Below are 27,814 nucleotides of genomic sequence, written 5' to 3'. Positions count from 1 at the left end.
CCGAATCTGAATCAATTTGGATTTTTAAAAAGGGTCCCAGGGCAAGAAGAGTGGGTGGTGGTGGTAGTGTCCAATGGGTGGAAGCTACCACCCAAATTTCAAAGGAATTAGGCAAAGGGCGGATTTTTTTGTGATTTTTTTTCAAGTTTACACATCTTTAAGAATTCTCCCATAGGGAATAATGGGGATTCCAGCAAATGTATCACTTCAAATCAAGGGGAAAGGGATGACCCAGAGTGGAGTGTGGTGGGTGGAAGTGCCCAATGGGGGCAAGGAAACTTCCAGAATTATTTCAAAGGAATTGGGCAAAGGGCTGATCTTTTGTGATTTGTTGAAGTTTACGTGTCTTTAAGATTTCTCCAATGGGGAATAATGGAGGTTTAGGTTTCAGCAGCCCCATAGTTCCACTTGGGGGACACTGGGGTTGCCCAGAGCGAGGGGTTGTGTAGTGCACATAGGGTGCCAACCACCCCCATACCCACAAGCCCGTGGGGTACTGAGTTTTGTTGTTTCTGAGGTGTTCATTGTAGATTATCTGGTAGCATATGAGATTTTCAGTGAAAAACAAGAATCCACTCTCATACGCTACCAGAGAATCTACACTCAGAACACCACAGAAACAACAGAACCCAGCACCCCATGGGTTAGCAATCTTTCCCCTGGCCAATGTGGGGTCAGTAAAGAGTAGCAAGAAGCAAAAGAGCCAATGGGGAACAAGGAGGGAATTGTCAGCAGGTCAGCCCATGATTTATGTCACCGATCAGAAGGCTGGAAGGGTGGGAAATTCAAAGAGATGTCAAACACAAAATGGAGACTGACTCAGAGATCACCACAAAATAGAGGTCCGAAACAACAAAACGTTTTGTAGGGACGTTTTGTTTTGTATACAAAACTTTTGGATCTGGAAAATTGGTGTTTTGTTTTGTCTACAAAACACCCAAAACAGGCTGTTTTGGGTACAAAATATTTTGTATCCAAAATGTTTCACACATCCCTACTTGCTATCAGAAATGGAATAGTCCATTCTACTTTCTCAGGATTCTGCCACGATCCAGACCATTATGCTGTACGTGTATACAGATATCTGAGCACATGTATATGTTCTGTGTGAATGACTGAACATTCATCCATTGGAAACAGGCCTCCTGGAAGTTTTTCACATCCAGCTTTTAGCTTGCATCTCCTCTGGAATGGATGGTGTGCATACACATATGGGTCAAATTTACCCCAAATTCCTTGCAAGCTATCAGGGAGCATTTCACACACAATTTGGCTTTTTCATCTCACATTAGAGTGTAGCCCGATTTATATTCAGAGTAAAAAAACTAAAACTTTTTGCGTTGGTTTTTGGGGGCAACTTTGAACTTGCATTAAAGCCTCACAGAAAGCCTGCTGTCTGGGAAAGCTCCTGAAATGCAGGATACAGATAGGAAGTCTATTACTGCAGTATAGTCGATTACTACAGTGAGCCCTTTGGAGACAGGGATCCATCTTACTCATTTATTATTTCCCATTGTAAATCACACTGAGCCATTTTTGGAAGGCGGTACAGAAATCGATCAATCAATCAATCAATCAATCAATCAAATAAATAAATGATGTGCATTGAACATAATGTGTGAATATAATGTATGCCCACATGTATCTTATGTATATGCATGTACACAGATTGTATGTGGATTCAGCATAAAGTATATTCCTATTCAGACATGTTGTTTGCATGTTCAGGTGTTTGTACACATATTTTGTGTGTGTGTGAGTGATTGTGCATGCGTTAATATTAAAACTGAACTTGGGAACAAGTCCTCTCAAATTCAAGGCACAGATGGGAAGTTTACTGCTGTACATGTGTTGAACATATTGTGTGAATAACTGTATGTGTATACTGAGCTGTACATGAGTACACTGTATACAAATTGTATATGTGTTGACAATAGCAAGTGAATAGGACTTATTAATGCCAATATCCTGTGTATACCAAAAAAAGATAGTGAGATCTAAATGGAAGCAGAGATTGTCACAACTTCTTCAGTATCATATAACTAACCTTCCCTTTCTGGGCAAGGTGATGGAGCGTGTGGTGGCGTCCCAGCTGCAGAGGGTCTTGGATGATATGGATTATCTGGGCCCTTTTCAATCTGGCTTCCGCCCCGGGTATGGGACTGAGACTGCCTTGGTTGCTCTAGTGGATGACCTACGCCGGGAACTAGACAGGGGGAGTGCTTCCCTGTTGGTTCTGCTGGACCTCTCGGCGGCCTTTGATACCATCGACCATGGTATCCTTCTGTGCCGCCTCTCGAGTATGGGGATCGGAGGCACTGCGTTGCAGTGGTTCCGGTTCTTTCTTGAGGGGAGGGTCCAGAAGGTGGTGCTGGGGGACTACTGCTCGGCCCCGTGGCCGTTGGCCTGTGGGGTCCCGCAGGGTTCGGTCTTGTCCCCCATGCTGTTTAACATCTACATGAAGCCGCTGGGAGAGGTCATCCGGGGATTTGGACTGAGTTGTCAGCAATATGTGGATGACACTCAGCTCTATCTCTCCTTGTCAGCTGATCCTAGGGAGGCGATGGATGTCCTGAATCGGGGGCTGGAGGCCGTGATGGGTTGGATGTGGGCTAATAAACTGAAATGGAATCCGGATAAGATGGAGGTACTGTTGGTCAGTAGGAGAGCCAATCGGGATGAGGAGATTTTACCGGTTCTGGATGGGGTTGCACTCCCCTTGAAGGAGCAAGTACACAGCTTGGGGGTACTACTGGACCCAGCTCTGCTTTTGGAAGCTCAGGTGGAGGCGGTGGCCAGGGGTGCCTTTGCATGGCTTTGGCTGGTGCGCCAGCTGCGTCCCTTTCTCAAGAAGGCAGATCTGGCCATGGTTACCCACGCCTTAGTCACGTCGTGGCTGGATTACTGTAATGTGCTCTACGTGGGGCTGCCCTTGAAGAATATCCGGAAACTGCAGCTAGTGCAAAATGCGGCAGTGAGGGTTTTATCCGGAGCTGCCCATTGGGAACATATCACCCCCATTTTGAAAGAGCTGCACTGGCTGCCAGTTTGTTTCCGGGTCCAGTTCAAGGTGCTGGTTTTGACCTTTAAAGCCCTAAACGATTTGGGCCCGGGGTATTTGAGGGATCGCCTGCTCCCAAGGGTTGCTGCCCGCTTGACAAGGACATCTGAGGGGGCCCTGCTCTGGGTGCCAACAATGAGGGAGGCCCGGCTGTTGTGCACTCGGGACAGGGCCTTCTCTGTTGCTGCTCCTAGACTCTGGAATGCTCTCCCAGTGGCCATTCGTTCCTCGGACTCCATCACAGCTTTTAGAAAGCTTTTAAAGACTTGGCTTTTTACCCAGTCTTTTACATAATCATTTTTTATTGCTGTTCTTGTGTGTTTTGTATCTGCTGTCTTGTTTTTATGTATGTTTTTAGCTTGATGTTTTTACTGCTTTTATTGTATGTTTTAATTTTTGTAAACCTACTTGGGGCTTTCTTTTAATGAAAGGCGGTATAAAAATGTAAAAATAAATAAATAAAAATAACAGAATTGGGTTTCAGCACAAAAACTTTACAGTACATTATAGATGAGATTCACCACATGTATGCACTGCATCCACCGGATTGGGGCACATATGTTAATGTTCATGTGAACCTGGTGGAGCAACTCTGGTGGAGTGCTTATTTTTGTGGGTAGCAAACTATTTTAAAAATGCAGTCAAACAGTAGAGAGCATCTTGGTTCTCCTACACGACAGATATAATTACCACACTCCCTTAGCTTATAACAAAAGCAACCCAGAGAAGCTGAGAAGGATGTTTGTTTACCACACTCAGCAGCCAAAGGAGCTAACATTTTTATAACTAATCTAATTATTTCCTTGGGTAGAGGGCTGAATCCTGTGTAGTCCACCGTCTTCCCCCCTTGAGAATCAAGCTCTTGTCTGTTATCTGAAACTTGTTTTCCTTCCAAACTTTATTAGCACTAAACTCATTTTTAAATTAAGGCAATAAGTGTACTGGAGAGGAAACTTCAGATAGATTATCAGTGGCTGTCTTCCTACCTTTCCTCTTCTTTGAAACCTTTGCGGTATCACTTTATATTAATCTTCATTTCCCCAGCTGCTCCTTCTTAAGGGGTGATTGTTCTTTCCAATAGGATAGGTGCTGTGGGCACATAGCAACTCCTGTTTTCCTTCAGAGAAATGTTTTCCAGATGCATATAAGGTAAAGCCATTGCTGTAGCTGTACTACAAACCAAACTGAGATTTAAACCAGGAAGTCTCTGGTTCAAATCAAATCTCACCTTTGCCAAGAACTCAGTAGATGTCCTTAAACATCTATGAGATGATTCTTCAGCCTTCCTACCCTATTCAATATGGGGATTATAATATTGACCCACCTGACAGAATTGGTGAAAGGAAAATGGAGATTAAGATGCTATTCCCATGATTGGCAAAAATCAGGCTAGGGAAGCCTAGGCCAATTTCTCCCGATCGTGAGTAGCAGTGGGAGCCACGTGGCTCCCGTCAGTTGCTCAGCAACAAGTCTAATTACAGAGCCCTCTGCTAACAACCTGGGTTTCTGGCACAAGAGCACCCAAGAACTGGGTTACTTGATTGTGTGTCATTGCGGTGTGGCTGAGCACTGCACGGACTCATGAGTAGCCTCCCAACTGGGAGGCTACAACAAGCCTCTCAGCATCAGGATGCTCCCCAAAAGGCACTGTGCCTTATGGGACTGCTGGTGGCCAGGAAGCCCCCGAACCCCACTGCCCCAAATGGCTCCGTGAAGGAGCTGGTAATTGTCTGGGTGGCTGATCTGGCCACCCAGGGAAGGCTCCCTGATTGTCTCCTTGGAGAGGGGGCCAAACCCGCTCTCCCCGCAAACCCGCTTTAGGCTCTTCACACTGCTTGTGTGAAGAGCTTCGGTGTATTCAAAATGCTGTGAATTCTCTATAAAGTCTTATATAAATGTGAAGTATTCAGCATTCCAAAACAAGGAGAACTGAAATACAGGTTCTCCTGTAGTGATACATTTCTTTAGTTTGCAAACTTAAATCCCAAGAAAAAAGGCTGTTCCCAGCCCATGTCAATACTGAAGGGAGTCTTTTTGTCACACAGAATACTAACATATGAAATTTACAGGATGTAGTGATGGCCACGCTTAGATGGCTTTAAAAATGATTATCCAAATTCATGGAGGATACATCAGTCAACAGCTATTAGTCTTGCTATCAAAATGGATCCTCCCTATTTAGAAGTAGTATACTTTCTAAATATCAGATACTGGGAACCAACAGGGAAGAGCTATCTCATTCATATCTTGTCTGTGAGTTCTCAGAGGAACCTCAGCAGCTCTCATACTCAGAATGGTAGAACAGATGGACCTTGATCTGATCTAGAACCCCCATGCTGTCACTCAGTGCCAGTTCCAGATTTGAGGAGGCCCATATCAGAGTGCTTGCTTGTAGATCAATGAGTGGGCTTACATTGAGGGCAGTGCTGAATCTTCCCTCCCCATTGCTGCTCCTCTTGATTGCCAGTGTTCACCATTTTCCCCACAATACCCCTGGCATACCATCATTCCAAAGCATCTCAGTTTGAAGCCTACTCTGGGAAGAGCAGAAGCAGCTTCAGGAGTTGAGCAAGCTTTTCTAAGCAGAACAACATCAAGCCTTTTCCTCCTTTGAACTAACTAACAGGAGGAGGGGAGATTTCGAGGGGCTGGTTTCTCTTTAAGGGATAAGTCCTAGTCTCTGTGTGTTATTTGCCAGGGCAAGCATTTGCTTGGGCTAGCAAACTCCTGTGGCATCCAGTTTTTGTTTGTTCCTGCCTGGAGGGGGTGGAGTCAGCTAGGGCTGTGAGAGGCCCCACATTCTTTTGACCCACATCCTGTGTCTCAGTTTGAAGCCTACTCTCTATTTAAGAGGTGAAGGCCCAAGAGCACAGCAAACAGAGCATAGCAAACAGGGCATTGGAGTGTTGCAAGAGTTTAGTGGGAAGTGTGCAGGGGAGCCTGGAACAAGTCTCTGTGATCACAAGGAGCCCGCTGGAGAAGAGAAGGTAAGTACAAATCCCTTCCTCATATAAGTACTGGTCCCTCCCTCATATTCCTGAAAAAGGCTGTTTGGTCAGTTATTTTTATTTATTTATTTATTTATTTATTTATGCATTTTTATACCGTCTTTCATTAAAAGATAGCCCCAAGGTGGTTTACAAAAGTTAAAAACATACAATAAAAAAATCATGCTAAAAGTATAAAAACATAAAAACAGGCATAAAACAATACAACAAATAAAAACACCCAGAAGCAGCAGTAAAAACGATTATGTAAAAGCCTGGGTAAAAAGCCAAGTCTTTACAAGCTTTCTAAAAGCTGTGATCGAGTCCGAGGAACAAATGGCCACTGGGAGAGCATTCCAGAGTCTGGGGGCAGCAACAGAGAAGGCCCTGTCCCGAGTGCACGACAGCCGGGCCTCTCTCATTGTCGGCACCCGGAGCAGGGCCCCCTCAGATGTCCTTGTCAAGCGGGCAGCTATATAGCTGACCCTTACAGCTGAGACCTATTCTTCTAATAAACTATCTCTGTAAACAGCCAACAAAACCAGTTATGGAGATAGAACATCAGCAGGGGAGGAGGCACTTCCCAGTGTACTGCACAAAGTGTCACATGTATGACTATTTGCTCCATGTGCAGAAGTTATGAGTGTGTGCTCGGTGCAGGAGCTCCTGGCTCTCAGGGAACAAGTTCGTTCCCTCAAGACAAGGTGGTGGATCTGGAGAAGCTCAGAGAGACATGTGGATAAGACCTTCAGGGATGTGGTAGAGGCATCCCACTACAGGACTGATAGCTCCGCTGCTGTCAGGGAGAAAGAAGGTCTTGGGGAAGGAAGACTTTGGTCTGAGGGAGAGGGAAATGCTCGATTAGAAGGGACCCTTTCCATGGATGATGAGCCCATATCCTCTCACACAGGGGATGCTCCTCCAAGGAGTGGGGGCCTCCTTGTAGTGGATGATTCAATCAGAGGTATAGAGTTTGTGGTTTGTGATCTGCATATTGACTGCACAGTGACTTGCCTGCCTGGTGCGAAGGCTGCAGACATCACAGAATCTACATAGACTGTTAAGCAGTGCTGGGGAGGAGAAAACTGTCGTGGTGCATGTTGGCACCAACGATGTGGGGAAATGTAGTCGGGAGATCCTGGAAGCCAAATTTAGGCTGATACATAGCATATTGAAGCCTAGGACCCCCAAGGTAGCATTCTCAGAAATACACTGCACTGTACCTGTTCCACGTGCAGGTACAGTGAGACAGAAAGAGCTGAGGGGTTTCAATGCATGGATGAGACATTGGTGCTGGGAAGAGGGGTTTAGATTTGTTAGGCACTGGGATACATTTTGGGCAAGCAAGGCCTGTACAAAAGGGACGGGCTGCACTTGAAACAAGATGGAACCCGGCTGCTGGTACTTAAAATCAAAAAGGTTGAAGAGCAGCTTTTAAAATGACACCTGGGGAATGGCCAAGAGAAGCTGGACAGTATCCGGTTTGGAAATGTGATCCTTTAAAGTGTGAGGATGCAAAGGATTCAGATAAAACAGAAGGGGAACCATATAAAGAGCAGACAGAAGGCTGTGCCAGCTGATCAAAGAGTCCAAAGAAAGATAGCATACACCAGGTAAGAGATTCTGCATATAGGTGCTTATATGCCAATGCCAGGAGCCTCTGAGCCAAGATGAGTGAGCTGGAGTGCTTGGTTGCTAACACAGAAATTAGATACAGTGGGCATAACAGAAACATGGTGGAACAGTGAGAACCAGTGGGACACTGTTATCCCTGGATGTAACCTCTATAGAAAGGACTTGGAGATGGAGTAGCACTGTATGTTAAAGAAGGGAGAGAATCTAACAAGGTAGAAAACCTAGACAGACCGGAGTCCTCCACAGAAACTCTGTGGGTGACAATACAAGGCGTGAAAGGAAATGTGCTACTGGGGACGAGCTATCACCCTCAAGATCAAAATGCTGGCAGTGACTGGGAGTTGCAGGAGGAAATAAGTGAGGTATCAAGGAGAGGTAGGGCAGTAATAAAGAGTGACTTCAATTACTCACACACAGACTGGGTAAATTCACAGTCAGGTAATGACAAAAAGGTCAAATTTCTAGATACGCGGAATGACTGTGCCCTAGAACAGTTGGTCTTGGAACCAACCAGAGACAAGGCGACCTTGGACTTAATCCTGAGCGGCACCCAGGACCTCATGCATGATGTCAGTGTCATCGACCCTTTAGAGAACAGTGACCATAATGTGATCCAATGCAGCATACATGTGGGAAGAGAATCACCAAGGAAGTCTAACATAGACACTGCATTTCAGAAGAGGAGACTTCTCCAAAATGAGGGGTATGGTGAAAAGAAAACTGAAAGGGAAAATCAGGAGAGTCACTTCACTCCAGAATGCATGGAGTTTACTTAAAACTACAATACTAGAAGCCCAGTGAGATTGTATACCCCAAAGGAGGAAAAGTACCACTAAGTCCAGAAGGATGCCAGCATGGATAACAGGTAAAGTCGAGGAAGCCATGAAAGTGAAGAAGACTTCCTCCCAAAATTGGAAGGCTTGTCCAAATAAAGAGAACACAAAGGAACACAAACTCTGGAAAAAGAAATGCAAGGTGACAATAAGGGAGGTGAAAAGAGAGCTTGAGGAACATTTAGCTAAAAACTTCAAGTGGAATAACAAAAACTTACATGAGATGTAGGAAAGATGCCAGGGAGGCGGTTGGACCATTAGACAATGAGGAAGTGAAAGGGATTATTAAGAAGGATTTGGAGGTTGCAGAGGAGCTAAATAAGTTCTTTGCATCCATCTTCATGGCAGAGGATACTGAGCATATTCCTGAACCAGGCTTTTTGGGGCTGTAGGCTAAAGAACTGAGTCAGATAGAAGTGACAAGAGATGATGTTCTAAACTGTCTGGAAAAACTGGAAAACTAGCAAATCGCCAGGGCCAGATGGCATCCATCCAACAGTCCTCAAACAACTCAAATGTGCAATTGCCAACCTCCTTGCTAAAATATATAACATACCTGTAATCAGGCTCTGTACCAGAGGACTGGAAAGTAGCAAATGTAACACTGGTTTTCAAAAAGGGATCCAGGGGCGATCCGGAAATTACAGGCCGGTTAGCTTAACGACCGTTCCAGGCAAATTGATGGAAAGCATCCTCAAGAATAAAATTGTAAAGCACACAGAAGAACAGGCCCTGCTGAGAGAGAACCAGCATGGCTTCTGCAAAGGTAAATCTTGCCTCATGAACCTTTTGGAGTTCTTTGAGAGTGTCAACAAGTGTGTGGATCAAGGTAATCCAGATGACATAGTATTAAGGATGTGCACGGAACCACGGAGCTGCGGTCCAGCACTGGGGTGGGGGTACCTTTAAGGGCAGGGGAAGGTATACTTACCCCTCCTGCCGCTTTTCTCCCATGGGCGCCCATTTTTTGGCAAGCATTTGGGGTGGCAGGATACCTCCCTGACGCCCCTTACCCCTCTCGGCAGCAAAAGGCTTTAGAAAGCCTTTTGCATGTGTGCAAGTTGTGCGCGTGCGTCACGTCTCTGTGACGTGACGCGCGTGCGCGACATGCACATGCGCAAAAGGCTAAGCCTTCTGCTGCCAAGAGGGGGAAGGGGTTTCAGGGAGGTATCCTGCCACCCCAAATGCTTGCCAAAAAATGTTCGCCGGCAGGGGAAATGTGACAGGAGGGGTAAGTACACCCTCCCCCGCCCTTAAAAGAACACACACACCCCACGGCGGTGAACCACAAACCACCCCATGTTCGGATCAGTCCAGAACCTGTAGTATGGCCTCTGGACCGGTCCATGCACATCATTGCATCATTGCACTTCCAAAAAGCTTTTTACAAACTTCCTCATCAAAGACTCCTGAGAAAATTTAGCAGTCATGGAATAAGGGGACACGTACGTGTGTGGATTGCTAACTGGTTGAAGGACAGGAAACAGGTATAAATGGAGAGTTTTCACAATGGAGGGAAGTAAGAAGTGGAGTCCCCCAGGAATCTGTACTGGGACAGGTGCTTTTTAATTTACTCATAAATGATCTAGAAGTAGGGGTAAGCAGCGAGGTGGACAAATTTGCAGATGATACCAAACTCTTTTGAGTAGTCAAATCCATAACTGATTGTCAAGAGCTCCAAAAGGATCTCTCCAAATTGGGTGAGTGGGCAACAAAATGGCAAATGCGGTTCAGTGTTGGCAAGTGTAAACAGATGCACATTAGGACGAAAACCCCCAACTTCACATCTTCGCTGATGAGATCTGAGCTGTCGGTGACTGACCAGAAGAGGGGTCTTGGGGTCGTGGTGAACAACTTGTGGAAAGTGTTGACTGAATGTGTGGCAGCTGTGAAAAAGACCAATTCCATGCTAGGGATCATCAGGAAGGGGATTGAAAAAATAAAACTACTAATATTATAATGCCCTTATACAAAACGATGGTGCGGCCACACCTGGAATACTGCATACAATCCTGGTCACCACATCTAAAAAAGGACATTGTAGAACTGGAAAAGGTGCAGAAGAGGGCAACCAAGATGATCAGGGGCCTAGAGCACCTTTCCTATGAGGCAAAGCTACAACACCTGGGGCTATTTAGTTTAGAATAAAGCTCTGGAGCCTCTCTGGGAATAGCAGAAGGTTCCAAGTTCCCTCCCTGGCTTCTCCAAGATAGGGCTGAGAAAGAGATTCCTGCCTGCAACCTTGGAGAAGCCACTGCCAGTCTGTGAAGACAATACTGAGCTAGATAGACCTATGGTCTGACTCAGTATATGGCAGCTTCCTGTGTTTCTGTGACTGCAGGGAGACATGATAGAGGTCTATAAAATCATGCATGGTGTGGAGAAAGTGGATAGAGGGAAATTCTTCAACCTCTCACATTACACAAGAACCAGGGGACATCCCATGAAAATGATTGCCAGGAAATTTAGGTCCAACTAACAGAAGTACTTTTTCACACAATGCATAATTGACTTGTGGAATTCTCTGCCACAAGATATGGTGACAGCCAACCACCTTGATGGCTTTAAGAGGGGTTTGGATAACTTCAGCTACCCGCCGGAGGGCTATAGGCCACCTCCAGCCTCAAAGGCAGGATGTCTTTGAGTACCAGTTGCAGGGAAGTAACAGCAGGAGAGAGGGCATGCCCACAACTTTTGCCTGTGGCTTCCAGTAGCATCTGTTGGGCCACTGTGTGAAACAGGATGCTGTACTAGATGGGCCTTGGGTCTGATCCAGCAGGGCTGTTCTTATGTATTGTGGGAAATACGGCAGTTGCCAGCAGCTGTGACCAATTATGCCTGGGAGGGCCAAAGGGAAGGCATCAGTGGTGGATCCTGATGGGGCACTGAAAGCATATCGGCTGCTTGAGGGTGCTGCATGTTGATGCCAGCCTTGGCTGTCCTGCACCTCCCTGTGTTTGCCAGATGCTGAAGTTACTAATATCAGGGATGGAACCCTGACCATGCAAAAGCAGGTACTACTCCACAATTGTGCATATAAACCAGCCCTGAGACATGTAATAATAAAACCAGATGTTCATCCCACTCTCTCTTCATTGTGTTCATAATGGCATACATATTCCTACTCCCCTTTTCCCCCTGGCAATCCTGTGAGGAGGGTTACAATGAGAGAGACTAACTGCTCCAGGTCAGCTACTAGGCTTCAGGGCTGAGTAGGGATCTGTCCAAAATAAGATCCATCCATCTTATTTAATTATTATTTCTCTGTGTAAACCGCCCTGAGCCATTTTTGGAAGGGCGGTATAGAAATTTAAATAAATAAATAAATAAATAAAATTCTAGCCACTACACTTCTTGAGTTTAGCAGTAGGTCTCAAAGTGTCAGTCTTCTGACTTAATTCCCTCTAATTACATTTGTCCTTATGTTAATATATGTCTCTAAAACCAAAGGGCTCCTTAGGATACTATTTTAAAACAAAAACTCCTAATGTACTACTTCAGTACATCTAAAGACCTGGAACCATGCAGATCCTTCTCTTCCAATCTTTTTCTTCTTAAAAAACCTCTTCCGAGTCTTTGGAGGCCAGGACTTTGGTTGGCCTCACTCACATGATTTCAGGCTTCCAAATGTGCATAAGGTGGTGTGAGGGTTCTCCCTACTTCAAGGTGTCTCAGCTACCACCACTCATATATAATCTGGCAGTTTCTGAGACCAGAAATCCACCCCCCCCTTGCTCAAGTACCCCTCCCCTTAGCCTGGGTTTGTGGAGCGAGTGCTCCGCAAACCAGGGCTATCTGATCGTGAGTAGCCGTGGAACGGCTCCACGCTGCGGCTACTCGCCAGTAGACCCCCAGAGGGGAGGTGAAAAGCCAGCTCCTGGCTCCGGGGGTCTCCCCAGTATGCCCTGCGCGCACTTTTGATCCACCTCCCCACTCAGGAGTTTCAAGACTTTTCCTGAACTCATATAGGCTTTCTGCCAGAAAGCAGATTTGTCCCCTGTCTCTTCTTAAGCCTCACTTCTCCAGAGAAGTACCTCCTAATCACCACTACTTTCTCGATCCATGTTCTTCCCTTTTTCATTCTCTGACAAACTGTCATCCAACTGACTTTTAACTGACATCTGTCTCTCTGTCTGCCCCCTCCTGCATTCTAAGCAGGGTTTCCTTGGCCATCCTGAAGGGGTCTTAGTAAGACCCCTGCAGTTATAGTCTCTGCAGAAGGTTGATTGGCAGCAGCAGAAGTATGACTGTCTTGCTTCTGCTGCTGCCAATCAACCTTCTGCACAGACTTATAATAACAGTTTACACCCAGTTCTATACATTGAACAACACATGTAACAACAAATAGTGGAACATGCAAAAGGTTACAGGTGGTGTGAGAAGAAACTACAGGGAAACTGTTCTCACAGTGCTACAGTAATACCTGAAGTATCCCTAAGTATAGACTGGTTTGAGTGATAGTCCAGTCAGCTGTGGTGTCCAGGCCAACTTTTGAAGTATTTTTTTCTTAACAGCCTAGAACAATGCTGGACTGTGGGGTGGAGCATAAATACAAGAGGAGGACAGGGAAGCAGGCTGGATGTTATGTTGTGCAAAAGAACTAAATACTTTATTAAATTCTTAATGGTGTTGATTTTACTCTGCTTCCTGCTCGTTGTATATTATTGTCCTTCATTCTCTGAATTATACACCAGCTCCCTTTATTTATGTGGAAGAGAAGCACAGATGTGCACATGCCTCCTGCACTATCTAGGGTGCTGGCACCTAATCATGTGGGGTAGTGGTGGTAGTTTTTTTGAACTTTAAAGTAACTTTGGAACCCTGTGTAGAGGGGCAGTTTAAACTAAACCCTGCCCACACATGATTATGTGGCAGTTCACTGAGTGGGGTTGGGAGTGTGGGCACCCACACTCTTACCTCATGCGATTAAAGCGGGCTGATCAGAGTATCATCAGAACTTACCCTAAAATAATCTCCATCTGTGGTAGCTGCTAGAAGCTACCTGTTCTTAGTTCTACAATTCTCTCCTTTTATAAATGTTATATAAAACTACAAGATTGGAAGATTTAAAAAAAACTCTTATCAAAGTCTTCAAAATGCCAGCAACTCTTCAGAGCTGGGGACTCAAGCACTCTTCAGAATTTGCTTGAACTAAAATAGTCTTCCAGTGATGATACTTGTCCTGTTTCAAAGTCACACACTCTAATATTTGGAAATGATTTTCCTTGGTACTGGTAGTAAAATGTCAGATGTGGGAGAAAAGATGAAAATATAGATCTCTAAGACGTTGATGACTGCCAGGTACATTTCCCGCCATGATGTACCCTCTTTGGAATGTAAGTGCCCATGACACGCTCTGTGAAGAGCAAGCAAAAGTTATTTAAAATGTATGGGTGCTATATTCCATTGTGCTATTTCACACTGACTGTTTGCCTTTGCATCCATCTGATCTTGCACATCTTTTCTGCCTTTCATATGAGGAAGCATAGGCCCTCATTGTTAAAATGCTCAACCTCGATTTCTATTTATATAAAACAGAGTTTCAGCTTTACAGGTTTTGGTGATACAGTTCATATAGCTTTAAAAAATATTTTTTGGCAAGTATTCAGTGTGAGGCACAAGACAGAAATGCACAGAATGGAATTAAATGAAAAAATGAAAAAAAAAATCTTGTAACTTCTGTTGATATTAATACAGATACTTTCCCTCATCATGATGTATCTTTGCTTTGCGGGGGGGAGTGTGTGTGTGTGTGTGTGTGTGTGTGTGTGTGTGTGTGTGAGATATAGTATCTACTTGAAATAAGCAGTTGCTGCTGTCTCACACACCTCCAATAATGGATTTTCTGTAACCATTTTGCTGAGGTGGGACTTTGGATTGTGACCATAGTTGTTCCATTTTCTGCTCAAGTTACCCAACACACCTGTAGATGGCTAAGGCCCCTTTTACATGTTAGTTGGAGTTTGAATGTTTGAGCAATTCCACGCTCTTTCAGGTAATTTTTGCCTTCTACTCACGTGATTGAGGTAAATTCATGGTTATGTATTATGCTGGTACTGTACATGCTACCATCTGTTCCAATGATATGGGTAGAAGCAAGAGAGTTACCTGTAGTAGGGTTGTGCACAAAACTGGCTTGGCCTGTTTGTTTCAAATTCGAACCAGCTTCGAACCATGGTGGTTCGAAAACCAGGGTTGGTTTTGGTTTTGCTCAAATCCCCCTCCCCGCCCGGTTCAGTTCGAATTCGAACCGGTTCTAACATAGGGTATAATGGGGACTTGAACTGGCCCATTGCTTCCTATGTCGAGCATCTAGGGGCACAAAACCAGGGGTGCCAACCACCCACTGAACCCCAAAGCAATTGGAAACTTCTGTGATTGTTAATGAATTTTTGAAGATTTTCGCAATTTTTGCATTCCTCCCATAGGGAATAATGGGGACTTTAGGCAGCCCTCCCCCCCCCTTTGCAGGTTGTCAGGGCACCCCAAAGTGGGTCTGGGGGCATGGTGAGTTGTACCACAACTCCTCAAGCAGCCCCAAGCCAGTGGGGTTCACGGTCCCCCCCCCCACTGCAGGAATTTTTTCAGTTACTGTCCTTGAGGTGATTCTCACGACCGCCAAATCTTGTTGTAAACTGCCCAGAGACGTAAGTGTTGAGCGGTATAAAAATATGTTAAATAAATAAATAAATAGTGGGCTAAGAGAGCCAAACACGCTTTTTGGTGGTCGTGTGCCGCCACAGGAGCCGAGTGGCTCCTGGCAGCAAATCGACCAAACCACCCCTCCCTTTAGCCCAGGTTAGCGGAGCGAGCGCTTCGCCAACAGGGGTTACCGGATTGTGTGCTGCCGCGGCGTGGCTCTGCAGCATCTCATGAGGAGACCCCTGACCGGGAGGCTAAAAAGCAGCCTCCTGGCTCGGGGGGGGGGGTCTCTCCAGCATGCCCTGCACATCTGCGCAGGGCATGCTGGAACTACCAGGGGCCGCACGGCCCCCAAACTCCCAAGCCCCTGCCAGCTCCATGACAGAGCCAGCAGTCATGTGGGCGGCTGCTGCGACTGCCCAGGGATGGCTGACTGATCATCTGTGGGGAGAGCGGGCTTAGCCCACTCTCCCCGCAAACCCCCTTCAGGCTCTTCTCACTAATCGTGAGAAGAGCCTCTATGTCTATCAGAGTAGCTTCTCTGGTCTGTGGAGATCTTCATAGGGATTCATTGAGAAAACTCATACACAGCAAGTCCAAACACAAATTGGATTCTTTGTGGCTGTATGAGCTCTCTCAATGAATCCCTATCAAGATCTCTCTCTCTCTCACACACACACACACACACACACACCAGAGAAGCTACTCTAATAGAGATAGTGTTAAAAGGAAAGTAACAGAAATAATTCCTGAGGGGAAATCCTTGAACCCCACCGGCTTGGGGCTGCCTGGGGGGAGTTGTGATACAACCCACCATGCCCCCAGACCCACTTTGGGGTACCCTGGCAGCCCCCAAAGGGGAGAATGGGCCAGCTGGGTCACCTCAAATCCCTGTTATTCCCTATGGGAGGAATGCAAAAATTGGAAAAATCTAAAATCATAGAAGTTACCAGTTGTTTTGGGGTTTGGTGGGTGCTTGGCATCCCTGGGTGCCCACCACCCACCCCAGTTTTGTGCCCCTAGCAGGCCACCATACCAACACACAGTGACACAACTAAGAAGACAACCAACTGGAAACCAAAAAACCACCACAGAAACAGACCTGCTGCTGTGCCTGCACAACTGCAAAGCCAAGGGGACCAAACCAAACAACAGCACAGACTACACAACAACAGCCACAAACCAACAAGACCTAACTAGATGGCACAAAGCAGTAAAACCAACCCGGCACGCAAACTGCAAAGAAAGAGGGGCAAGTCAAAAACACACCAACACACTTAAAGTAACATGCACCTGGATCTTTCGCCATTCTCTTTGTGTGCAATGCATGTGTTTTGCCTGTGGGGAAAGAAATGCCTCAGAGTGTGTCTGGTCCACCACATCATTGCTGGAAGCCACATAGGACCCCAGGCACTTGGTGGCGGTACCAGCGGCGTGAATGCATGTTTGCGTTTGGTGTGTGCGGGTGTGTGCTGCTAGCTATAAGAAGAGAAAGGGGGGCTCTAAAAAAAATGGGATAAGGAAGTCGGGCTCAGAGGCAGGTCAGTGGAGGCTACACATGATGTGGTGTGGCTGGAGACCACTTACTCATCATGGCCATTGCATGCATGTCTGTTGTGTGTGCGTGTGCATCAGCAGAACCAAACTGGAGAAGGGAAAGAGGGGAGGCACACTTAATAAAAACAATTAACAAATACATATATACACAAGTATATATACAAACCCATCTATACAGGAGCTATACAGTAATATTTACACCATAGGAACATAGGAAGCTGCCATATACTGAGTCAGACCATTGGTCTATCTAGCTGGCAGCGGCTTCTCCAAGGTTGCAGGCAGGAATCTCTCTCAGCTCTATCTTGGAGAAGCCAGGGAGGGAACTTGAAACCTTCTGCTCTTCCCAGAGTGGCTCCATCCCCTGAGGGGAATCTCTTACAGTGCTCACACATCAAGTCTCCCTTTCAAATGCAATCAGGGCAGACCCTGCTTAGCTAAGGGGACAAGTTATGCTTGCTAACATGAGACCAGCTCTCCTCTCCTCTCAACAACTATCCATACACAAACCAGACCAAACATACTATCTACAGAAAGGAAAGAAAAAACCTCTACTACTACTGACAACATCCACACACACAACAGAAGAAACAGTGCATGCACACACTTACACATGCATACACAACAGGGTGGATTTGATTTAAATCAAACTGATTTAAATCACGATTTAAATCACTAGCAGGGTGGATAAAAATCAATGATTTTTTAAAAAAATAAAAAATCCGATTTAAATTAAAAAATCCAATTTAAATCAAAAAAATCTGATTTTTTTGATTTTTTTTAAATCATTGATTTTTATCCACCCTGCTAGTGATTTAAATCATGATTTAAATCAGTTTGTTTTAAATCAAATCCTCCCTGATACACAACACTTCTATCTACACACGCACATATTTACACACACTGAAATATTTACAAATATACATTTTGGTAGTGCCGCTGCCTCTCCGCCGCAAGTCAACTATGTACAACAGCAAGCAACACAACATATTTTAAAAATGACATACTAACAAATCTACATTTTTACAAATCCACATTTTACAGTCCCTGCCCCACCGCACGCCTGCTGCCTCCCCACAAATCACTTATTTTCACCATCAGAAATATACATGCTTACAAATCTACATATTTACACCAAAATATTTACACATCTACACAGTGCCACACTGGCACAAACCACCTAGTGTCTGTGTGTGTGCCTATGCCCCCCCACCCCCCGCCGAGTGTTGTGGTCAGGTGGAACCAGGGGATAGTCAGCATCAGGTTACACCAGTGGAGGGGTGTATCTAGTTGCCAAGTCACAGCACAAGTGGGCATGCTGCAGCTTGGCATGGCTGAAGGAGGAAGTGGGGAGGGGAGGGATGAGCGGAAGCTGCTCCCAGGCAGGTGACCGGCACCATGGGTCAACCATGGGCCAATCATTTGCCCAGCTCAACCTCCAGCTTGGGGTAGCCCAGCAGGGGGAGGTTAACCTTGAGGAAAACCAGCTGCTTGACCAAGCCAGTGTCCAACCAGGACCAAGTGGGTGTTACCATGTCGCCAGCAAGTGAAAACACCTGCTTGCTCTGGATGCTGGTTGGCAGGCAGGAGAGGAGAGGAGGCCACAGCAACCACTGCCAGGTCTGGCCAGACTTGACGGTGGGTTGCCAGAACTGTGTGCAGTGGGGTCTTCCTCCACAGGCTCCTCCAAGTACTGGGCAATGCATTGCGCAGCACTGGTGGGCGTGGTAGGCCGAGCCTTCCGTAAACAAGGCAAGGCATCAAGGCACACCCGCTTAAACCATTGAGCTGATTTAGCAGGAGGAACTACCCGTTGCGTTGGTGCTGCTGCCTGGGATGCCATACTGCTGCACTGGGAACAAGAAGGGTTGCCCGCACTGCTGCTGCTGGGTGTGGGTTGTGCACCCTCAGGGGGTGCACCACCACCACCCTCCTGGTCTCTGCTGGTCTTAGTGACTTCCCTAACTCTCTCAACCAAGAGGTCCCTCCACCTGCGCAAGTCATCTGTACAAATGACATTGCCCTTGACAGTCGGGTCACAGGGACAAGCCAGGACATATTCCTCCCTGTCACCTAACTCATCAACCAGCTTGTCAACAACCCTGGCCCTCAACCTTCCAGCCAGAGCACACCCCTCTGGTGTCGTCAGCGAAGTCTGGAGTTCACACATTAGCTTCTCTAGGAGAACAGCTGCAGGCAGGGCCTGGCTCATAGGAGTGGTGTTGCCACACAAGCTCTTTGTGGCAAACAGGAAGGACTTGAGTGCTGACACCATCTCTGACATGAGCTTTCACTCCACATTGGATAGGCTGCACACGCCCAAAGACTCGTTCCTCACCAAGTCACCAAGGGCCACCTCCTGCTCCAGTAGGTGCTGGAACAAGAGGAAGTGGGAGTTTCATCAGGCATCTACATCCATGGGGATGAGATGTTGTGGAAGCCCATGGATATGCTGCCACTCACAAAGCAGGTGTCTGGACTTCTCACTCCAGTGGAAGTGGGCTTCAACCTTGTGGGACTTCTCCACAAGTGCAGCCATGGCAGCAACAGCACCTACCATGGGGCGGCTATGTTTCCTGGATGCCTTTGCCTCCTTGAGGCCAAGGGCATTCCTGAAAGTCAGGTGGAGTGTGTGTGCCATGCAACAGATGGTCACACACTCCAACACTGACTCTACCACTGCCATGCTATTGGAGCCATAGTCTGTGACATTGAAGCCCCGAGAGAGGTGTGGCAACCCGCTTATCCACTCCTCCATTTGGTGGCCGAGAACAGCTGCCACCTCCTCCTTGGTGTGCTTGACATACAAGGTCTCCACATGCAAGACGGCCCACCTGTGCTGAAATGCAATGTGGGATGCGCTGGAGCCGGAGGCAGCAACGGAGGTCCTCTCTCTCTCTGGACCCCACCAGTGGGCAGTCAAGGCCAGGAAAGCAGCATGCATCCCACTCACACTGTTCCACAGATGAGAGGTGAAATGCACGCTGGTGCCAGCCAGTGTTGCATGCAGCATGGTTGATGAGCTCCCTGAACCACCTGTACAGGGAGGGGACCATGTTCTGGCTGAACATGGTCCTTGAGGGGATGGTGTAGTCGGGTGCTAGCAGCTGGAGTATCCGGCGGAAGCCAGACTCCTCAACTACCTGAAAAGGTTGATTGTCACTGGCCATTATCTCCCCTATCAGGCGGGTGGGGAGACATGGGTCCACATGACCAGGGCACTTCTTGCCTGATGACTGCATCCACCACTTGACTGGCAGCATGCCCTGCTTCATGGAAGCTTGCACACTGCCCTTGCCAACACTAGATGTAGGCACATAAGTTGCATTAGCTCTGCCAGAGGAGTCAAGGAGATCCGGGTGACACCGTCACATGTGTTGCCACATGGAGGTCATCCCCAGATGCTTCACATCCTTGCCTGCCTAACCTGTGTCCTGCAGTGGACACAGCAAGCAGTGGTTAGGGCATCTTGAGGGACCTCAAAATGCCACCAAACATCACTGCTCTGGGTGGCCTCAGATGCCCTATTTAATGAAAACCCCTTTTAAAACAAGCCTACCCACCCACTCCACCCACAACAATACAATAAAATAAAATAAAAATGCAATGAATAAAGTACACAATGGGGGAACCTGTAAAAACAAGAAACAACCTGTAAAGCAAAAACAGAAAACATACCTCCCCACACCCAAACATGAAAGGAGGCCCAGTTTGAGGAACACTAAAGGGGGAAAAGGGGACAATAAAAATTAATCACTTACCTCCTCATTGTCCTGGAGATCTTCTGCCCCCACACTAGTCAGGTCAAAAAAGAAGGAATTCCAGACCAGTGGCAGGCTGGCACAGCGTGGGCGGGCAGGCCCAGCCGGGGTGGGGTAGAACAGAATGAAAAGCTCTCCAGCTATTTCACCCACCCAAAAACCTAATTAAACACTGAGAAAATAAATTAAAAGGCTGGTGGGGGGGAAAGGCTGTGGCGATGGGAAGGAAAGGGGACAACAGAGAGGTGCTGGACTCTGGAGCAAGCAGTGTGCTAAGCACAGCAAGAAAAGGATTAACAAAGAAAAGCACCTGCTCCAGAGAAAAAAAAAGGGGGGGGAACCCCACAAAGAACCCAGAATAAAATAAAAACAACTGGCAGTGGCTGCTGAGCTGAGGAGAAGGCCTCTCTCTCTTTCTCAACTCAGCCAACAGATTTAAAAGCAGAAGCCACCAAAAGGAAAAAAGGTGAGGGAAAGTGGGGACCGGGTTAGGGAAATGGGCCAGAGAGAGGCCTAAGGCCAAATGGCCTGGGCCCCTCTGGCCCAGAGGAGAGGAGAGAGAGAGAGAGACTGAGACTCACTCACTCACTCGGGGGGGGGGGAGCAGAACAAACACACAGCAGAACAGACACACACCAGCAGAAAAAAGGTTTAAAGCAGAGGAGAGAAGAGCAGGGGAGGAGGCCGAGAGAAACATGCAGAAGGGAATAGGGGATTGGGAACAAAAACACAGCAGTCTGCCAAGCAGACTCTCACCACACCAGCAGCACCAGCAACAGCAGGCGAGAAGGAAGCCAAGCAGCAACTTCAGCCAGAGTGATTTGACTAGGCCAGAGGCTTGCCTCTAAATAGGATTTGAAATTCCCTCCTTCGGGAGCCCCCACCTTTGCCCTCCCCCCTGGCCAGTAGGGTGCCACTTCTCATGGACTGGCACAGTGCAGAGCCTACCAGAGAGACAGACTCATCTGGCCAATCAGGGATGTAAGAGCTCAGCCAATGAAATCAAGCAACACAAGTCACACAAAATGGAGGACAACATCTAAAATAACCTCTAGAATCTTCGAACCATCTCGAACAGACTTAAACCGAACCTGGCTCGATCAATTCAAACTCGAACTGGCATTGCCAGTGCAATGCCTTGTTTGGGCACATCCCTAACCTGTAGTAGTGGGGATGGAAACAACCTAGCCCTATGCAGATAGTATCTTCACTTTCAGTTTCAGTTCTGGCAACTCACCATAGGGGACAATCATTCACTGCCCCAGAGGCTCACCTAGTGCAAGCCATTCCTGATAGCAGTCTAAATCAACAGTCGGAACAACACACATACATATATAAGTCAATAGTCGGACTATATATATACATTTATATTTACATTTTTATTATGTAAATAACTCCATAATCTAGGCACCACCACCAAAAAGGCCTTGTCCCAGGTCATTGCTAATGCCCTCATTCTTTAAACTCCATATCTCCACTCTATTCTTTTTTATTTCTGTTTGTCTTCCCCTTTATTCTTTTTTAAAAAATTAAAGTGGTGCTTATGCGACCAAACCTAAACAGGGGCATGACTCACTAGTTCAGTTCAAGACCAAATGATGTATTATATACCAAATTGTGATAATTCTCATATCACTTATTCCCAAAAATTGTCCCACTTTGAGCTTAATTCAGTTGGATAGCATCAGAGGTGATGCTTTGAAAATCACGTATTTTAGGTCTTCTCTCTTCTTTCCATGCTACTACTTGAAAAGCATTAAGTATTTATTTATTTACTTACTTACTTACTCATTTTATTTATTTATTCAATTTCTATACTGCCCTAAGTTTAGCAATATTCTCCAGGTCTCCAAATTAAATAGGGCAAAATACCAGGGCTCAGGAGTCATTTAACTTATTTTGCACAGCATGTGATACATTAAGTCAAATACATCCCATAATCCACATATGACAGTCCTCCAAGAACTTATGAACTCGGGACATGGATACCCTTATGTAAACATGTGTGTGTGTGTGTTTCAAGCACCCAGTAGGCCACAATGCATGACTAGTGGGCTGCACTGAACTTGGTAATTCACAACCTGAGCAACCCTACATTAAGAAAGCAAGAGTTGTCTGGCCAAATTATAATGAATATGGAACACATCACCAATGGAAGCTAAGAACTGCTGGGAAACACCCTTAATTGGTGAGAGGCTCAGTCAAGAAGCTTGTCAAATGAAGCTCACCATATATTGACAGTAATGCTACTAAATGTGATGTTGCTTTCAAACTTTAGAGGGGGACACAACAGGAACTTTATAATTGGCTGTCAGCCATGCCATATGGAAGCCAATAATCCACAATAAATGTTCAAGCCTCTTTTTATTATATTCATGATAGCTATAAGTTGCCCCAGGCAATGTACTTGAACATCATCCTCTCATCTTTTTTAAATGGTTATAGTCATTTCTGCCTTAAAACTTCACCTGAGGCAATATTTGATCACCTAAAATAGCATCATCTGCTGTGTCTCATTGCACAAAATTAGAAAGTGGGTAGCAACTGCCAAAGTCAAATGGGTTAGCAAGAGTTCTGAGAGGCAGTAGCACCAGACATCTTGATTGAGGGTGATGACTTCTTCCACTCATTTGATAACCTTCTTGTAACACAATTGCCAAATATTTGTTTCATACATCTAGATGGAGTCTCCATTGTTAAGAACATGTAAATGAAATATTTTTTTCCATGATGCTCTGTTGGTACGAACATGATTTTTGATGGAGGTGGAAATGGTATTCCAGTCCTGTGAACTACAGAATACATTTCAACAGGGTTACAGAATACATTTTAATAATTGCAGGGTTGTCTTGCTAGAGAATATTTATTTTGTTTTTGAATATTATTGTTAGCAGTTCCCTAGCAGAACTGAAAGAAAACAATGTCAAAACCTCTTTATCTAGCATTTTGTTTCATTGCAAATCAATTTTATGGCATTTTGGTGGTGCCAAATATGCGAGCCTAGGGGACAAATTTTCTTAGGATTAGTCCATACATAATTAGGAAATAAAATTTCACTCTTGATGTGAAACCCACTTATCTGCTGGAGTTGATAAGTGTCCTATACAAGCAACAGACTTGTGAATATTATCACCAAGCAAGCAAAACATATACAGAAGTGATGACAACTGTGCAAGCTGTTGCAGAACTTCACCAGTTGTAAATGTGATGGACAAAACATTTAAGATGATAAAATCCTTTCTATAATTCTTCACCGTTCAACTTCCTCTCCATCCATATATTGAGATCAGATTGTGCAATAGTTACTCATAGGAGTCAAGTAAATCCTTTCCTCTTTTTCCATGCTGCTATCAAGGTTAAGCCGCTTCTGTGCCAGACATGCTCTAACATGAATAAGCAATTTATTTTAAGTAGAGGCCCTATACATGGACCATCCCAGGAGCCAATTTTCATCCAGCCCTGTGTTAGGGATGTGCATGGAACCGGCTGGCCTGGTTCAGTTCGAGGCCAGACCGGCCTTGAACTCATCCGGGTCAGTTTGGTCCAGCACCCACTTGAACCCCCCCCATTCAGTTCGGTGTGGGGGATTCGTGATCTTGATTTTGTAAAAAAACCCAAACATTTAAGCATTGTTTTACCATTTACTCCTCAGGGGAGTTCCTGGAGGTGGCGGGGCGGTCTGCAGAGGTTCCCCCTCCCCCGCCGGGCTTCAAAATAACCCCCTAGGCCAGTTCGGTCACTCTTCAGCTGGTTTTCGGCCTTCACATGGTGGCCATGCAGCCATTATGGAGGCTGCATGCCTGCACACATGACCTCTGTGTGTGACCTCACAGAGGGCATATGTGCAGGTGTGCAGCCCCCATAATGGCCACCGGGCCACTGGGTGAAGGCCGAAAACCGGCCGAAGAGTGGCCAAACTGGCCGAGGGAGTCATTTCTAAGGCCAGCAGGGGGAGGGGGAACCTCTGCAGATCCCCCCCTCTGTCACCTCCAGGAACTCCCCCCAGGTGAGTAAACGGTTAAAAAAATGTTGTTGGTTTTTTTTAAAAAACAAAAACAAAATCAAGCTTACAACCCCACTGAACATTCGGGGGTGTTAGGTCCGGGGTTGGATCGAACAGGGGGTGGTTCGGTTCAACTCCAAACAGTCAAAACGAACCGGTTCAACATCAAACATGTTCAGCGTAGAACCTATTTGCACACCCCTACCTTGCGTGTGACTGAACTCATCCTTAACAGGAAACATCCTGCATGCCAGAGGCCTGGGAGGAGTGGGCTGCCAGCTCATTCTACACTGCAGAAAGGTCTTTTTGAAGTATTTTTCACAGCCACAATAGAGCATGTTGGCACACCAGCATATAAGGAGAGGCTGTGTTATGGATAGTAAGAATAAATTAACCCATTCTTTCCTTTAATTGTTTGATTCACTTCCAGCCTAGGAAATATTTATCTTCTTACCTGGACCCCTTTCACCTGAAACTTCATGCTTCTGATTTTCAAGAAGTTATTCTGATGTAGTTAGCTATCTAGGTTGCCTTCTTCCTCAAACATGAGGATTAGTGAAGGAATTTATACCTATGTGAAAAGGTTTAAGTATATATCTGAGTTAGAATAAGTTACCCCTGCTAACTGGGCAAAGAGACACCTTTCTAAATAGTGATTCTCCTTATATTTAGCAGGGGAAGAGCAACTGGGCCTATCCAACCCAGCACAGTGTCCCTCAAGTGGCTGTTGCTGGTGTCTACCATGTGTTCCTTTTTAGACTGTGAGCCTTTGGGGGCAGGAACCCATCTTCTACTTATTATTCTTATTCTTTTCTATGTAAATCACTTTAACTTTTGTTGTTAAAAAGTGGTATATCAATAATAAATAAGACTAAGAACAACAACAGTACCATGAAAGATGTAAATGTGACAGCCTTTTTTATTAATAGAAGGATTGGAATACTGATGTATTTCTATAAGTTACAATTTCTATTTAGTAATGAGAAATTTTAAGATTAAAAAGGAAAACATTCAGAATAGACATCAGGTTGCCTTTACCACGACTCTTTTGCAGGTTGTAAGTATGGTTGTGGAAAAGTTGAATTAAGAGGCACTCTCCTTGGAATTATCAATCCTTTCATATACAGCTCTTGGAAATCAATTCTATTTTGAAGCTTTGTGTTTTTTCTATGTTTTATGTGTTTTATAGCTACTTCCCTCATAAACACAAGGAAGTCTTATGTAGATTTAACTAAAGGTTTATTCAGCAACAGCTCCATTTTCTCCTTCTCCTTTCCCTCTCTTTTCCTTTCTGACTCCTCTCCCACACTCTCTACAGGATCACCCCTGAAACAAATGTCCAAACAAGCAAAAGATTACTAAATAGAATATTACACAGTGCTTTATAGTATTATAATTTATATAAATAAACTAGAATCTTTGTCTCTCAAGTTTTTTGGTGTTTTTTTTTAGAATTGTCAATATATACCCTATGTGAACTCACACTTAGATAGCGGTTTTTCTCTGGATGGGAAAATGTCATTTTTCTTAATTAGCCAAGTTGCTTAAAGCTGATCTGCATGCTGAATGTCAAAAGCTTCTGTTACTGACCATTTGTGATAGCTGTAGCTCACTGGCAGACTACATATGTTGCATGCAGACGATCCCAGCTTCAATCCCTGGATCTCTAGAAAAAACCCTTCCCAGAAATTTGTAGCCAGGCCTAGATATATCCATTGTCTGGCTCAGTATAAGGCAGTTCATATGCTGAACTAGTGCAGATCTGAGAGGGAGAGAAGGTTTTACCTTGGCTTTTATGAGAAATTCTGCAGTCTACTCTCCACACACTGAAAGAACATGACTTTGATATTTACTTTGTGAGACTTGTGTGCTCCCTGTACCAAACAAAAAATTAGAAAATCTCATTCCACTCGAAATAGTTTATATCTGAAGGAAGAAATCCCAATGTGGCATTCCTTAACTTAATGGAAATGTTTTCTGAAACTGTTTACAGTGGCGTAACTATAGGGGGGAGGGGGGGCACATGCCCTGGGCGCCACCCCGGCGGGTCATGTGGGGGGTGCCAAAAAGTGGCTTTCCCCCGCCGCCCCCCGGATCACCCACCAAGTGAGGCGGCGGTCGTGCAGCGGCAATTCGGCAGCGGGTTGCCCACCGAGTTGCGGCAGCGGTGGGTCGCCCGCCAAGTGTGGCGGTGGCTGGTGTGGTGGCTGGCGGCATCCCATGGCCTGTGTAGCGGCAGCGCGGAGTGCAGGCTGCGACGCCGAGCTGAGCGGCCCGGTGTCGCTTCCCAACTGCACAGGCGTGCCAGGCACTGCACAGTGGTGTGCCAGGCACTGCGCAGGCATGCAAGGCACTGCGCAAGCGCACCCTGCACTCCGTGCCGCCGCTACACAGGCCATGGGATGCCGCCAGCCACCACACCAGCCACCGCTGCTACACAGGCCATGGGATGCCGCCAGCCACCACACCAGCCACTGCCGCACTCGGCAGGTGACCCACCACCACCACCGCCACTCGCGACCCGCCACTGCCGAATCGCCGCCACTCCGCCACCGCCGAATCGTCAGCCACCGCGCCAGGCCAGGTATGTGGGGGCGGGGGGCGGGGGGGTGCCATTTCAGGGCCATAGCTTGCCCTGGGCGCCGTTTCCCCCCGGTACGCTACTGACTGTTTATAGTAGTATAGTAGAAAATCTAGGATTTTCAAGTAAACCTGCCTTCTCTCTCTCTCTCTCTCTTTTTGTCCTGTGCCATACTAGCAGGCAACTTAAATATGCTAAGATAAGATCGGTGTGTATCCTGCTAAAGATAGTGCCGATGAGGCTTACACAATCCTGAAAAAACACAGCTGTGAACTACATTCAGCTAAATTGTGATAATTGCCTGGTTTATGTTAGCAAGTTTGTTCTCTTCGTAAAATGCTATAAGATGCTTGTTAGCAAGCACAGAGGGTTCACACACTAGCTTTCTTGATTCCATGACAAATTAAATGGAGCATTACACATTTACTGCAAAGTCATGTTGATTTCAGTGGAACTTACTTCGATGTAAGTATGCCCTAAATTTCAGCCTTAATCTAGAAAATGCTGGGGACACTTGTGTATGTTTACATTTACAACTCAGTCCTACGCATTTCTGTTTGGAAGCAGTTGCCGCTGGATGTAATGGACCTTATTCCCTGCAGGTGTGCATCTTTACTCATAAAAATGATAATTGCTTAGTACTTTGAAAGCTCAGGCACGGGAATGGAGGATGAGGTCTGACAGGCATTGATGTTTTCATGTATCCTCTAAACAACCTTTCTTTACCATATATAACAGTGGAAGTGCTTGTAGG

This window comes from Hemicordylus capensis, chromosome 5 (assembly GCF_027244095.1).
Source record: "Hemicordylus capensis ecotype Gifberg chromosome 5, rHemCap1.1.pri, whole genome shotgun sequence".
NCBI lineage: Eukaryota > Metazoa > Chordata > Lepidosauria > Squamata > Cordylidae > Hemicordylus > Hemicordylus capensis.
This window is presented reverse-complemented; position numbering follows the sequence as displayed.